Consider the following 13851-nt stretch of genomic DNA (forward strand, 5'->3'; position numbering starts at 1 on the left):
ACTGAAATCCACTGTTTTTAATTAAAAAATTTTAGTAGCAACAGTTGCTAGTAGCATAGCTAATTAATTGCCCACCAATAAGATTCGTTCAATTTTATCAACATTCCTTCTATCTTAGCAACCTGCAGTGTTTCACTGCGACTCTACGTCTGCCATCATAAGGAACTTCACAAATTCTAAAAGCAATCACTTTGAAACAGATAGCATCACTTTTCTCACGACTTTTTACGGTATATCAAAAAATTTCTGATTTGAACAAGTTCTTCACTCCTCTCGACACAGGTACGTCTGATATACAGGAATTTTGCCATATATTAATAGAGACGTTTGTTCAAAGAAGAAATTTTTTTAATTGTTTCGTTTCTGATGTCTGATAAAATGACTAACAAAGCGTTCAAAAATATAATGGCGATATTGCCAAAGTGATTATTGTTGCTCTTATGATAGCTACTAAGTTCGTCTATTCTCACAGTATAAGATTCGTACCGTTTTAAATGTCACTATTTTCAGACTGCGGATTTCTAGAGAAAAACTGCTGTGATGTGAGTCATAACAGGTCCCTGTTAGTGTTAAATATTTTCTACTAACCGAAACTTGTAATTAACCCTCTAAGGGCCATATGTAGTGAAATACATCATAATATAACTACGCCATGCGGTCTGTTTTAAAAAACTCAAGATTGACAAACATTTAACAGGACACACATAATGTGTTTAGCATTACATAATTTCGGAGAGCTTAGATAAAATGGGTGAACTACAAATGTAAAAACAGCTGTCCATTTACTGAAATCCACTGTTTTTAATTAAAGATTTTTCTTGTATGGTAGCAACAGTTGCTAGTAGCATAACTAATTATTTGCCAGCCAATAAGATTCGTTCAATTTCATCAACATTCCTTCTATCTTAGCAACCTGCAGTGTTTGACTGCGACTCTACGTCTGCTATCATAAGGAGCTTCACAAATTCTAAAAGCAATCACTTTGAAACAGATAGCATCACTTTTCTCAAGACTTTTTACGGTATATCGAAAAATTTCTGATTTGAACAAGTTCTTCACTCCTCTCGACACAGGTACGTCTGATTTACAGGAATTTTGCCATATGTAAGTAGAGACGTTTGTTCAAAGAACAAAATTTTTTTAATTGTTTCGTTTCTGATGTCTGATAAAATGACTAACAAAGCGTTCAAAAATATAATGGCGATATTGCCAAAGTGATTCTTGTTGCTCTTATGATAGCTACTAAGTTCGTCAATTCTCACAGGATAAGATTCTTACCGTTTTAAATGTCACTATTTTCAGACTGCGGATTTCTAGAGAAAAACTGCTGTGATGTGAGTCATAACAGGTCCCTGTTAGTGTTGTATATTTTTTACTAACCGAAACTTGTACTTAACCCTCTAAGGGCCATATGTAGTAAAATGCATCATAATATAACTACTCCATTCGGTCTGTTTTAAAGAACTCGAGATTGACGAAATTTTAGGTGGACACACATAATGTGTGTAGCATCTTGTTGTGACTCTCTTGTGGCCAGATGTTTTCTCAATTAAGTTTCGCTTCGTAATTGTTGCTCGCGCAAGCAATGGCCACTAATAGGTAGAATTGTTCGCCATGGCGGTTACTAAATGAAAAATGCAGACATGCGAACAAATAGTGAAAAGGGAAGCTGTAAAGCAGCACATTTGTCTTCATGTAAAGGAAGTTTCTTGCTTGGTTCATTTTTAACCTTTTACTTTGTTTCCTATTCGCTGATATATGTGCTTTAGTTCCCCTAGTTATTACTGTATTGTAAGTCTACATTGTTTAATCAATCTTAGCACAAATCTTCGAATAAAACACTTCCAGTTATTGTAACAAAAAACAATAAAAATGGCTGGCAAAAGTTGTAGCTAAGTAAAGAACCGATTACATGAAGCAATTTCAGCCCGGGCTAAGTTTCAGCCAGGGCCCGTTATAGTATCCTATCAAAATAGCGTACTCGATTACATGAGAACAATTCTATGTGTTGTGCTAGATGCATCGCTAGATCCGTTATTTGTGTCCATCACGTTGTAGTTAGGACGGATTATAGCAAGTTCTTCTTTTAAGTCGATGACCCTTTTTTCCCTAGGTTCCTTCTTTGTCAATTTCTAGTAAAATTGACTGCACAGCATAATTAAGAACTTATGTGGGTGCACTTGTGTTTAACTAAAGTTTATGCCCAACGGAACAATATCTTTTTAAGCAAACAAGTGCGTCAATGAACTCCCAAATTTATCTCTCATGGTCATCATAGTTGTAGTCAATATTTCGCGTTTTTCTCTCAAAACAGCCTTTTAATTGTAGAAATGCTAAATGCTTAACATACTGTATTTCATGAAGTTTTTTTAAAAACATACGAATTTCTTCATACTTAAATACTTTATAGAAATTAAAGAAGATAAGTCTTTCAAGGGAGAATTCTTTGCGCAACTAGTCTGAATCAGTGAACTTTATAATAAATTGGTAAAAATGAAATAAAAAAGTTCTGAATCCACCGAATTGAATCGTTTGACGCCATTTTAAATTTGATAGTTGGGCGGCATATTGTATATTGTCTCGTATATTTCACTTCCACCGTGGAGTTTGTTTATTGCCGTGGAGTTTTGTTTATTGCCGTGGAGTTTTGTTTATTGCCGTGGAGTTTTGTTTATTGCCGTGGAGTTTTGTTTATTGCCGTGGAGTTTTGTTTATTGCCGTGGAGTTTTGTTTATTGCCGTGGAGTTTTGTTTATTGCCGTGGAGTTTGTTTATTGCCGTGGAGTTTTGTTTATTGCCGTGGAGTTTTGTTTATTGCCGTGGAGTTTTGTTTATTGCCGTGGAGTTTTGTTTATTGCCGCCATGATTTTTTACTTACTAAATCATAAATCTTTAAATTTTGAGCTATCTTTCTTGTAAAAGGCTGGCTTGCATTTCATATTCTATTGGGTATGAACAGAATTCAATATTTTACAATAAAAACAGCAGGTGATTAAAATTGAACATTTAGTGAACATTCCAATTTCTTTATTATCAAGCAGAAGCAAAGACATCACGTAGTTGGTTGTGTCGTTTTTAATCTTTCGAAATTTGTTAAGGTAAGTTGATTGAATAGTTTACCTATCATAGTGTCATTATTTTTTCTTATGTCTAGAATTTTGTTATATTTGTCATAAAAAACCTGAATGTCATTTTCGTGGTGGAATTCGCACTTCATATGTTTTATATTGATACACTTGTTGACTTTGGTGTGATTTTCCCAGTAACACATTGCATAATTTATCATTTCAAAATACTGACCTTTCTTGCACTATCACCAACAATTAATCTCACTAGTCTTTTCAAATATCATTGTTACGGCAGGGCTAAAAGTCAACAAGATGAATCAAAGTTATGACACGTCACAGAATTTCAGTTATGCATATCATTATGTGCAATAATTTTAATTTCATCTAACACGAATTTTCTCAAGAAAAATTTTTTTCCTCATTCATATAGTCATCTATCTATTTATCGTATTCCTAACACATATGATGACATAAAAACGTTTTACTAGGTATGTCTTTAGAAATTGCGCCTACTTGGAGTGAAAAGCTCATTTCTTCACATGATAGTACATGTGATTTTTTTCTGTTCTATAATTGTTCAACTTGTTGTAAGATAGACTATTTAAAATATTTGTTTGCTTCAAAAGTTCACAAAATGACAATACTTTGCATGATGAAGTGTCAAGTCCAAACGCTATTAATTTTCGATTACTGAGATGTGAGAAAATTATTCCAAATTAAAGACTTCGAGATTAATTACTCTGATATTCCCTTCTTAAATGAAGATTGCCCCTAAAATCTTGAGCCCCCCCCGGCTTTTATCATAACGTGTACAACATTTTATACAATATAGGACCAGAATTTTACATCGAAAGAGAGTATGAAGTTTATTATCTAGATGTTTATATTTTGCAAATTTTGCGTTAGATATCTATGGAACAATTAGTTGCTACAGATTTGCATGATCACTATTTTTGTGTCCTATCTTTGTCTTTGTTGAAAGGCATTTTTGATATGACTAACAATTGGTGCCTTTTATGGGACTTTTTTAAACAATCACAAATAAATTTTAGATAATTTAACGTTGGAAAACACTAAACTTTCCAGCATCATCGCTAGCAATACACTCAAATACTTCATTTCAAATATTGTTCTAAAAAATCAACAAAATGTGTCAAAATAATGACACGTCACAGAATTTCAGTTATGCATATCATTATACGGAATGATTTTAATTTTTCTGACATGACTATCTGCAAGAGGAACAACATTTTTTTATTTCTTATTGAATTCTCTTGCTGAAAATCTTATGCATGATCAACTAAAAACAATTATCTTTGATGCATTTCAATTGATGTCAACATAAAATTCATTAATATTGACACAAAATTAGGAAATTCAACGAGACTTACCTAAAGTTGAAGTTCGATTGGGATTCTATTAGCATCTGCAGAGCAGAGATTACACGAGATACTACGCATGCGCACATTCGTCATATTTCAAAGATAGTGGACTTATGAGCCGCCTAAATGTGCATATGAACGATATGCAGGAAGGCAGTAACATGATGCGTGGGCGTGTAATCGCTGCTTTGTAGATGCTAATAGAATCCCAATCGAACTTCAACTTCAGGTAAGTCTCGTTCAATTTTCTAATTCTATTAGCATCTACCGCAGAGATCGCACGAGATTTGAACGTCATGTCTACAATTCATGCCTACACGCAAATACGACATTAAGTTATAAACATATTTTAATTGGAGATGTATCAAACATACCCAGAAATAGTAACAAATATGAATTCAAAGTATTTCCTTCTCTGCACTATACATGCAAGTATACGTGTTCTGAACTACCTGCCAAGTTCAACTAAAGAGAATTCTCATCCAATATCTTTCTTATTGAGACGCTGAAAGAATGGCATTCTCAAACTCCGCATTGTCACGTTGAGACACAACGTTCTTATTTTAAAGCCGATGAAAAACGCAATCAGTCTTCCAACTTGCAGCTTTCAGTATAGAGTTTCTCGAAACATCAAATTGCTTCGCTTTACTGGTGGCTGCGGCTCGTGTACTATGTGGTTTGCACGTTTCTGTATCAATTCCTGCAGCTTGCATGACAACTTTTATCCCACGAGATAGATGACTTTGATACTTTATAAAAGGGTCGAATTTTGCTAAGAAATAGTTGATTTTTCTAACCCCGAATGGGAGCAGTGCGTTAATATATTCTTCCATGACTGAGGCAACACATAGTCGGTGATCGGCAGGGAACTTTGGTATCACTAAAGTAGGTTGAATGCGTGTTTGTCCAGACTGTTTGACAAGTTGGTCGATATAGAAGGTGTATGAGTCCTCTTCTTTCTTTACAGTTAAGAGGTTCATGAGGTGGAGTGATTGGGCACGCTGCCCTGTGACTAATGCACAGAGCATTACCAACTTATCAGTAAGCTGTTGTAATGTTAAGTTTTCTACTGCAGGATGTGTCTTTATATACTATAAAACAATGGAGGTGTTCCAGGTCACTTGATATCTTGGTAGAGCTGGTCTAGATTGAAACACTACCTTCATAAATCTCTGAACCATATAATGTGTACCAATCGTAGAATTCCCTTCAGTAATAACGAATAAAGATAACATACTTCAACAAGTGTTTATGCAACTGTAACTCATCCCTTGATCAAATAGGTGCTGTAGAAAGTCTAGAACTACTTGTAAAGTTGGATAAAGGGGATCTGCATTCCGTTCATCAACATAGAGTTGCCATTCGTTAAGGTAACTGGATATTGTTTTTGTGTTCCTGGCCGCCAGGAATTAAGTATTGTTGCTTGAGCCTGTGGTGAAATACCCTTACTTAAGAGTGATCTCCTGATAAGAGACAAGCTATCAGTCTCAGACTCCCTTCGAGTAGATGTTCTTTTGTTTTATTGGATGGTAAGCTCATGCTTCTTTTGTTTTTGGGTAGGAGAATGAGTCGGTGAATCATTAATCTTGCCAGTATCGGGTACCAGGATTGAGTTGGCCAATTCGCACGATGAGAATTGTCCGTGCCTGGGCCATTTTTTCTTTTTATAAAACTTGTGGTATAACACTAAAATGTGGAAAAGCATAAAGAAACAATTTACTCCAATCAATGCAAAAAAGCGTCAAAAGCCCACGCCTGTGGATCTGGGTGCCACAAGACATAGGGTTTAAGTTGATAGTTTAGTCTAGAAGCAAACATGTCAACTTCTGGGGTCTCAAAAATGTGCTGTTATTTCAAGAAATGATTCAGCATCAACCTTCCATTCTTTGGAATCATCAAATGTTCTGGAAGCTTTGTCAGCCACCACATTAAATTTCCCAGCGAAAAGCTGACAGTTTGCCATATGTCCCTGATTCTGCACCACGCCCATATTTCTCTTGCAATTTTATCGCAATGGTGAGAGTGGCGCCCCCATGTGGTAATATATGCAAGGGCAGTGGTATTGTCAGTCATTACTTTAATGCGGGTGTGGACAAGACAATTAATGAGCAACTAATTCCAGACAAGTAATGTGCGAGTCTTTTTCAGCGATTGTCCATTCGCCTCCGGTGGACTGTTTGTTAATACTTGCGCCCCATCCTTGGTAGAAACGTCCGTATATAATACGTGGTCAATCTTGCCGTGATTCAGATGTTTTTTTGGACTCATGTGCATTATTAATCCACCAAGATACTTCCTCCGGCGCCGAAGGAGAGAGTTTCAATGTCGCATCAAAGTTACCCCTGTTAGACTTAAGAGTTGTTGTTTTGTCCCTATCAAGATCACGATAAAACAGTGGGCCATATTGAACGCCAGGGAAACAAGCTACCATCATATTAATTAGCTTGGCCGCTTTCCGTAGGCTAGGACAGTCAAATTTTAGCAGCCCCCTGGCATCCTCGCATAATTTGTTGTGTTTCTCTATGGATATAATGATAGTCATATCTGTTGAACACAAACCCTAAATGTTGTGAGATCTGTGTGGGTTCTGTAACAGATTTATCTTTACGGGGTAGGAATCCTAACTTCTGAAACAATTGTAGAGTGTCATGTACGTTTTTCTCGCATTCTGAATAGGAGTAGCCTATTAAAAACGAGTCATCAATGTAACCGCTAGAAATGTGCCCAAGCTCCCTCAGCTTAGAATATACAGGCTTGAGTATCTTTGTAAATAAACGTGGAGCGGAAGATAATCCTTGAGCAAGGCACGTGAATCGGTACAGATTATCTTTCTACATAACTTTTAAGAATTTTTAATGCTCTATGTGTAGTGGTATTGAGTAATAGGCATCTCTAAGGTCAACGGATGCCATGTTGCACCAAGGTCGCATGAGTTGAGTACAAATATGGATGGATTCCACTTTAAGGTGGTGATATGTTACAAATGTGTTGAGCTCTTTTAGGTTTAATATCATTCTAAAGGATCCATCTTTCTTTGCTCTAAGAAAGATATTGGAGATACACTCGCCCTGTTCATGCATACTTGTAACAATGATACCTTTCTCTGGAAATTTTGTAACTTGACGATTGACATTTTGGACTTCCGAAGGAGACATTTGCATAGAGTTGGGTTGTTTCAGCTGGATTGGGTCTATAAGAAAATCAATCTTGTATCCATTTACAGCTGACAAAATGGAAGGATCACGAGTTAGCTCCCTTCACTTCCCAATAAATTGCTGTATCCGGCCTGCAACTATACTACAATCATTGTCTCCCCCAGACATGATAGAAGTACTACACTCGCGTTTAATAGATCTTACACGATCAAGAGTAGGAGTCTCTGCTTTCTAAGTGTTTTCCCCTCTGTCTCGACTTTCCTCTTGGGTTGGTTTTTATAATAGTTGCGTCGTTGGGGTCGGGTTTGCAAATATCCGCCCCGACGTTGGAAAAAAAGGTACATTGGAATTATATGAGCTGGTCGACCGTTGATCGTTGCGTTTCCGTTTTTGGCTTGCCCTTTATCCGTCGAACCAGTCAAGCCACCCCGCTTATCAGTCGGTTATTCCAGGTCAATTAAAATTCAACTGATCTGGTTACCAAGGAGATATTCATTGGATTAGTCATTACTTTTCAATAATAAATAAAGCTGGATTTTTATCACGATGTAAATGCGATAATAAAGTAAGAATAATTAATTCAAGACAAAGACAAAACATAAATTTCCATATGACTTTGGAAACTCTCTATAGTTGTCCTTATTCAAACTAAAGCTTGATTTGTTATGTCCTCTGAATGCCAGCTCCTTTTGTAAATATTTGTCTTCCTTTTTTTCCTTTTCTCCTCATTATGACGTTTCACAGCCTCTCTTCTTGTTTTTCAGAATAAAACTTCCTCGTTAACATTGTTGTCCATAATGTTTAACACTTGCAAATATAAAAAAAGTTATTTCATTTTTTCATGATTCTCGAAAACGTCGCAAAATGATGCTTTTTGATACATAACCAATGCTGTTCGCAGTAGCACACAATCACAAGAAACTATCTTTAATTTCTCCTTACTGAAACTGTTAGAATCTGCTATCTCTTAGTTTTCTTTTCAGTCGGTGCGTACCATAGAGATGTGTTATAAATTACGAACATTCTGATCTACAAGACGCCGTCTACAGATATATCAGAATAAAAAAGGCGAAGGGATCGTGAAATTCGATATATGCTAAATGCTGGAGTCAGTGTTTGTGATTAGGAAGTTGCAAAGAAGTTTCTACTAAGTTACTGTGAAGTAAAATACTGAGTTCAAAGTTAAGGTTAAGTTGAGGGTTTTCACGAACGAAACTGGTTAAATAACTACAGCAACAACAAACCTTTATTTTACCACAGATACGTTGACGACATTTTTTGTATTTTTCATAACAAAGACGAAGCATTACTCTTTTACGAATACATCAACAAACAACATCAAAGCATAAACTTTACATACGAAACCGAACAAGACAATCAGTTACCCTTTCTTGACATCTTACTAACTAAATCACATGAAAACTGTATGACCTCTACGTACCACAAACCAACATATACAGGACTACTGACTAACTTTTTTAGTTTCACACCATTAAATTACAAAATTGGACTGATACGAACACTGACCGACAGAGCACGGAAACTCAACAACACAGACATCGGCTTTCAACGTGATTTAAAGAAACTAATATTCACTCTCCAACGTAATTCTTTTCCTTTTCATTTCATCAACAACACTATACAACACTATTTGGACAACAAGAAAAGCACTGACTCATCTAACTCCACAACTAACACTAACGATATACAACAACCTGACAATAAACGTTATTTCAAACTACCTTACATAGGTGATTACTCACGACACACACAACGCAAACTCACACAAATCATTAAACGCTACTGCACTGACATTGACGTTAAACTTATTTTCACATCTTTCAAAATAAAATCTTTATTTTCGTTTAAAGACCCACTTCCCGAACTTTCCAAATCTATGGTAGTTTATCAATTTTCATGTGCGGGATGTAATTCCGTTATATTGGTGAAACTTCTCGCCAATTATCTACCAGGATAAAGGAACATACTCACACAGACAAAACTCCACTATCTACAAACATCTTCAAGCCTCTCCTTCATGTAAAACAAATTCTCACCTTCCTGTTTTAAAATCATCGACACTGATCAATCCACTTTCTCACTCAAAATCAAGGAAGCTCTACACATTAATAAAACTAATCCCGATTTAAATATCCAAGTTCACCACTACAACACTATATTTACTTTATAATAATACTTTTGTTATAAATTCTTAATACTTATTTTTAGAACTTACGTTATAGTTATTAATACTTAATACTCATTGTAATTAATTTACTCATATCATATTATGTATCATATTACTTAACACTAATCATTCTGCACTGAAGATGGCATTCTGATAATGTCGAAACATGTTTGCTCTCAAAAAAATCGTCGTTTTTCTCAAGTGTTTTTTAAAATTGCTGCTAATTAGAAATTAAGTTGAGATTGTAATCACACCTCCTAGTGGTAGGAAAAAAAACAACAGACCACTGAGAGAAGGAATATCTTCATTGCTAAAACCTTAAAGTTAGGTACCCTATCAAAGATTTCTTTTTAAATCTTATAGTTCCAGACTTCAAATGCAGCCTTTAGATAATCTTTGTAGCTTTGCAAATGTCTTTTGTTGATGCTAAGGTTTATTTATGCAAAGTTTCGTCGTATTAAATAATTAAAAAACTGAAATTCTGTGATTTCCTCATCAATCTGATGTTGAACATTTTTATAACTTCATCAATACAGTTAGGCAATCAAATAATTCTGGACATCACGTGATACATCAGTGAAAACACAAACTGTGCATCAGCCGTTTCTTACGTCACTTCTAGCATTCAAGACAAAGACAAAACATAAATTTCCATATGACTTTGGAAACTCTCTATAGTTGTTCTTATTTAAACTAAAGCTTGATTTGTTATGTCCTCTGAATTAGGCTCTTGCCGATTGTGCTAGCATAATTTTTGGCATAATCTGAGGAATTGAGCATAATTTTGCCCTTTTTCCAAAAGTAGCACTGCTAGCATAATCCGTATATTTTCTTGTCTTAATAGCACAATTTTAGAATAATTCAAGAAAACGAAGATCTCAGCTACTAAGAACGATAGATTACTATTAACAGTTGCTTCCACTCCTATTTTTCGATTTTTTTTACTTGTGTTGAGATACCGCGGGAGTTCGATGAAACGGAACCGGAAGTCTGTGTCTCGGTCCCACACTCCTTAGTCTTTCTCCCAGTGCTCGTTTCAAAATGGCGGCCGCCACGCCAAACCAGTCAAGTGCAGTGAACTTACATCCAGATAGTTTACAAGGTTGCGAGAACAGAGAGGATAGACCAAAGCCTGCACAACTTGACCGGGATAGACGCCTCGAATCCACCACTGGAAAATACAAGAGGAAGGGGAACAATTAATGTCACTAATGTGAAAAATGTCCCTTTGCAAGATCGTATTAATCAGTTCCCTGATCAGCACCTGAGTGTCAGAGGCACAAAGATCTTTTGCAATGCTTGCAGAGAAATGGTATCATCCAAAAAGAGCATTTTAGCATCACATTGTAGTTCAAGAAAACATGCCAAAGGGAAAGATGCGCTGAAGAGATAAAGGTTAAGAGAACAAACGATAGCCGAGGCACTCAGCAGATAGAAGACTCGTAAAGACAACACGCTGCCGTTGGCTGAGCAAGCATACCGACAGGAAGTAGTGGAGGAATTTTTGAAAGCAGGGATTCCAATCGGGAAGGTAGACAGGCTACGTCCTTTGCTAGAGAAAAATGGGTATCGCCTCACTCATAGTGCGCATCTCGGACAGTATGTTTCTCTTATTTTCAAGCAAGAGGTTGAGAGAATAAAGAAGGAACTGTCTTTGCCAGGAGAAGATATGACAAGGGACGTTTCAGTAATATTTGACGGGAGCACCAGGCAAGGTGAGGCTATTGCGATAATCCTTCGCTTTATTAATGATGAGTGGATGATAACACAGCGTCTTATAAGAATTGACATTTGCTCAAAGTCGGTGAATTCAGAAGAACTAGCAAGAGTTCTCAACGAAGCCCTTTGCGTTGAATTTGGGATCAAGGCGAACTCTTTGCTTGCAGCGATGAGGGATGGAGCAAGTGTCAATCAAGCAGCATTGGATCGGATAGCATTCATCTTCCCAAAGATGTTGAACATTGTCTGCTTTTCCCACACGCTCGATAATGTTGGCAAACATCTGGAAATTCCTACTCTTTTGGAGTTTGGAAACCTGTGGGTACGCTTATTCAGTCACAGCCATAAAGCAAAGTTGGCATGGCAGGATCTAACCGATCGAAAGCCGAAATCGTATAGCGAAACACGCTGGTGGTCAAAATGGGAAGTTTACAGGCAGCTACTGGAGCAGTTTGGAGACGTTGCTGGATTCCTGAATGATGCGGAAGTAGAGAACATTGCTCCAAAGATTGTGGCACAGCTTCGAGCTATACTCTCAGATCCTCAGCGCCTTGTCGATCTTAAGCTCGAGTTGGCTGTGACCATTGATGTAGGAGAGCATTTTGTCAAAGCTACATACTACTTGGAAGGTGACGGGCCCCTTGTGTTTTCATACTACGAGAAGTTAAAGGCTGTCGCCGAGGCATGCCAAGCTCCGCACTTTCCTAATGTACGCACAGTTGCTGCCGCAATTGCCAACGAAGATGCTACTCAGAGAGCCGCGGTTCTAGAACCGAAGGCAAAAGCTTGTGTACAGCCGGCTATACTTTGGTTCTTGCAGAAATTTAACGTGAAACTCTATGACACCGTCACGGCCTTCAAAGCTGCAAGAATCATGTGTCCAGTTGCCGTTCAATGGATGAGGCCTACACCCGCCACAATACAAGCCCTAAGGATTTTCCCTTTCCTCGACAATGATGCAACTATCACTGGCCTAATTAGAGAGCTTCCACAGTACGTCGCTGCTGCTCAGGATGTGGTCATTGAACAAGAGGAAAAGAAGGTGCAGTGGTGGCAGGCCCACGCAGACCGTCTCCCAAATTGGTCCATGGCAGTGAAGAAAATACTGTTGGTCCAACCATCGTCTGCTACCGCAGAGAGAGTATTCAGCATCCCGGCAGCTTCATTCAACGATCAACAAGATCGTGCACTTGCAGATTACTTGCAAGCAAGTGTGATGCTTCAATATAACAAGCGCTAATTAACTGTTGGAGAACGAATTAGAGAAGTCAAGCCGGACTGCGTGGTTCAGAAACGAGCGAGATTATTCAATGTTAAATTTGTTATCCAGGGCTTTGTCAGAAACTGCATGGTTAAGTTTTCACTGTATTTGTTTTTATTTGTTTTGAAACCCAGCGCGCACAGTTCGTTGTTGCTAGCGCGCGCACCGTTTGTTGTTTACTCGAAATTTGCATACTTTACCATGGTAACTGGAGGCCATTTGAGTGCAAAACCTTGCGCAAACTGTGTCGTGCTCTGCTACACGCGATGGTTAGCAACTAGCAAGCTATCTGCGGATAGTTATCCACCACACTTGCTTTGTGCAACCTACTTTTGTTCGCTGGATAGCAGATTTATTCGCCGTATAGGCCCAACCACCGGATAAAGTTACCCAGGTTTTGAACAACCGAGCCCAGAACGTTTGGCCAGGGTTAATAAAATACATTTTCAAACTTGTCTTGTGAGTTTTGAAGTTTGTGCACAGAATAATTTTTTAAAAAAGTAGCATAATTTTGAAAAGCGAGCATAATTTGAGCATAATTTGGGCAAAAAACGAGCACTGCCACTAGCATAATATGCCACTTTTACTAGCACAATCGGCAAATGCCTACTCTGAATGCCAGCTTCTTCTGTAAATATTTGTCTTCCTTTTTTCCCTTTTATCCTCATTTTGACGTTTCACAGCCTCTCTTCTTGTCTTTCAGAATAAAACTTCCTCGTTAACATCGTTGTCTATAATGTTTAACACTTACAAATATAAAAAAAGTTATTTCATTTTTTATGATTCTCGAAAACGTCACAAAATGATGCTTTTTTATACATAGCCAATGCTGTTCGCAGCAGCACACAATCACAAGAAACTATCTTTAATTTCTCCTTATTGAAACTGTTAGAATCTGCTATCTCTTAGTTTTCTTTTCAGTCGGTGCGTACCATAGAGACCTGTTATAAATTACGAACATTCTGATCTACAATATTTTGCGAACTAAAAGGTCTTTGTAAAAGCTCATAGAAATTATATCTGAAAACTTTTATCGTATTTGTAGATACACGTTCTAAAAAAGTCACGACCAATAGGCA

This window comes from Xenia sp. Carnegie-2017, unplaced genomic scaffold (genome assembly GCF_021976095.1).
Source record: "Xenia sp. Carnegie-2017 unplaced genomic scaffold, XeniaSp_v1 HiC_scaffold_6, whole genome shotgun sequence".
Classification (NCBI taxonomy): Eukaryota; Metazoa; Cnidaria; class Anthozoa; order Malacalcyonacea; family Xeniidae; genus Xenia; species Xenia sp. Carnegie-2017.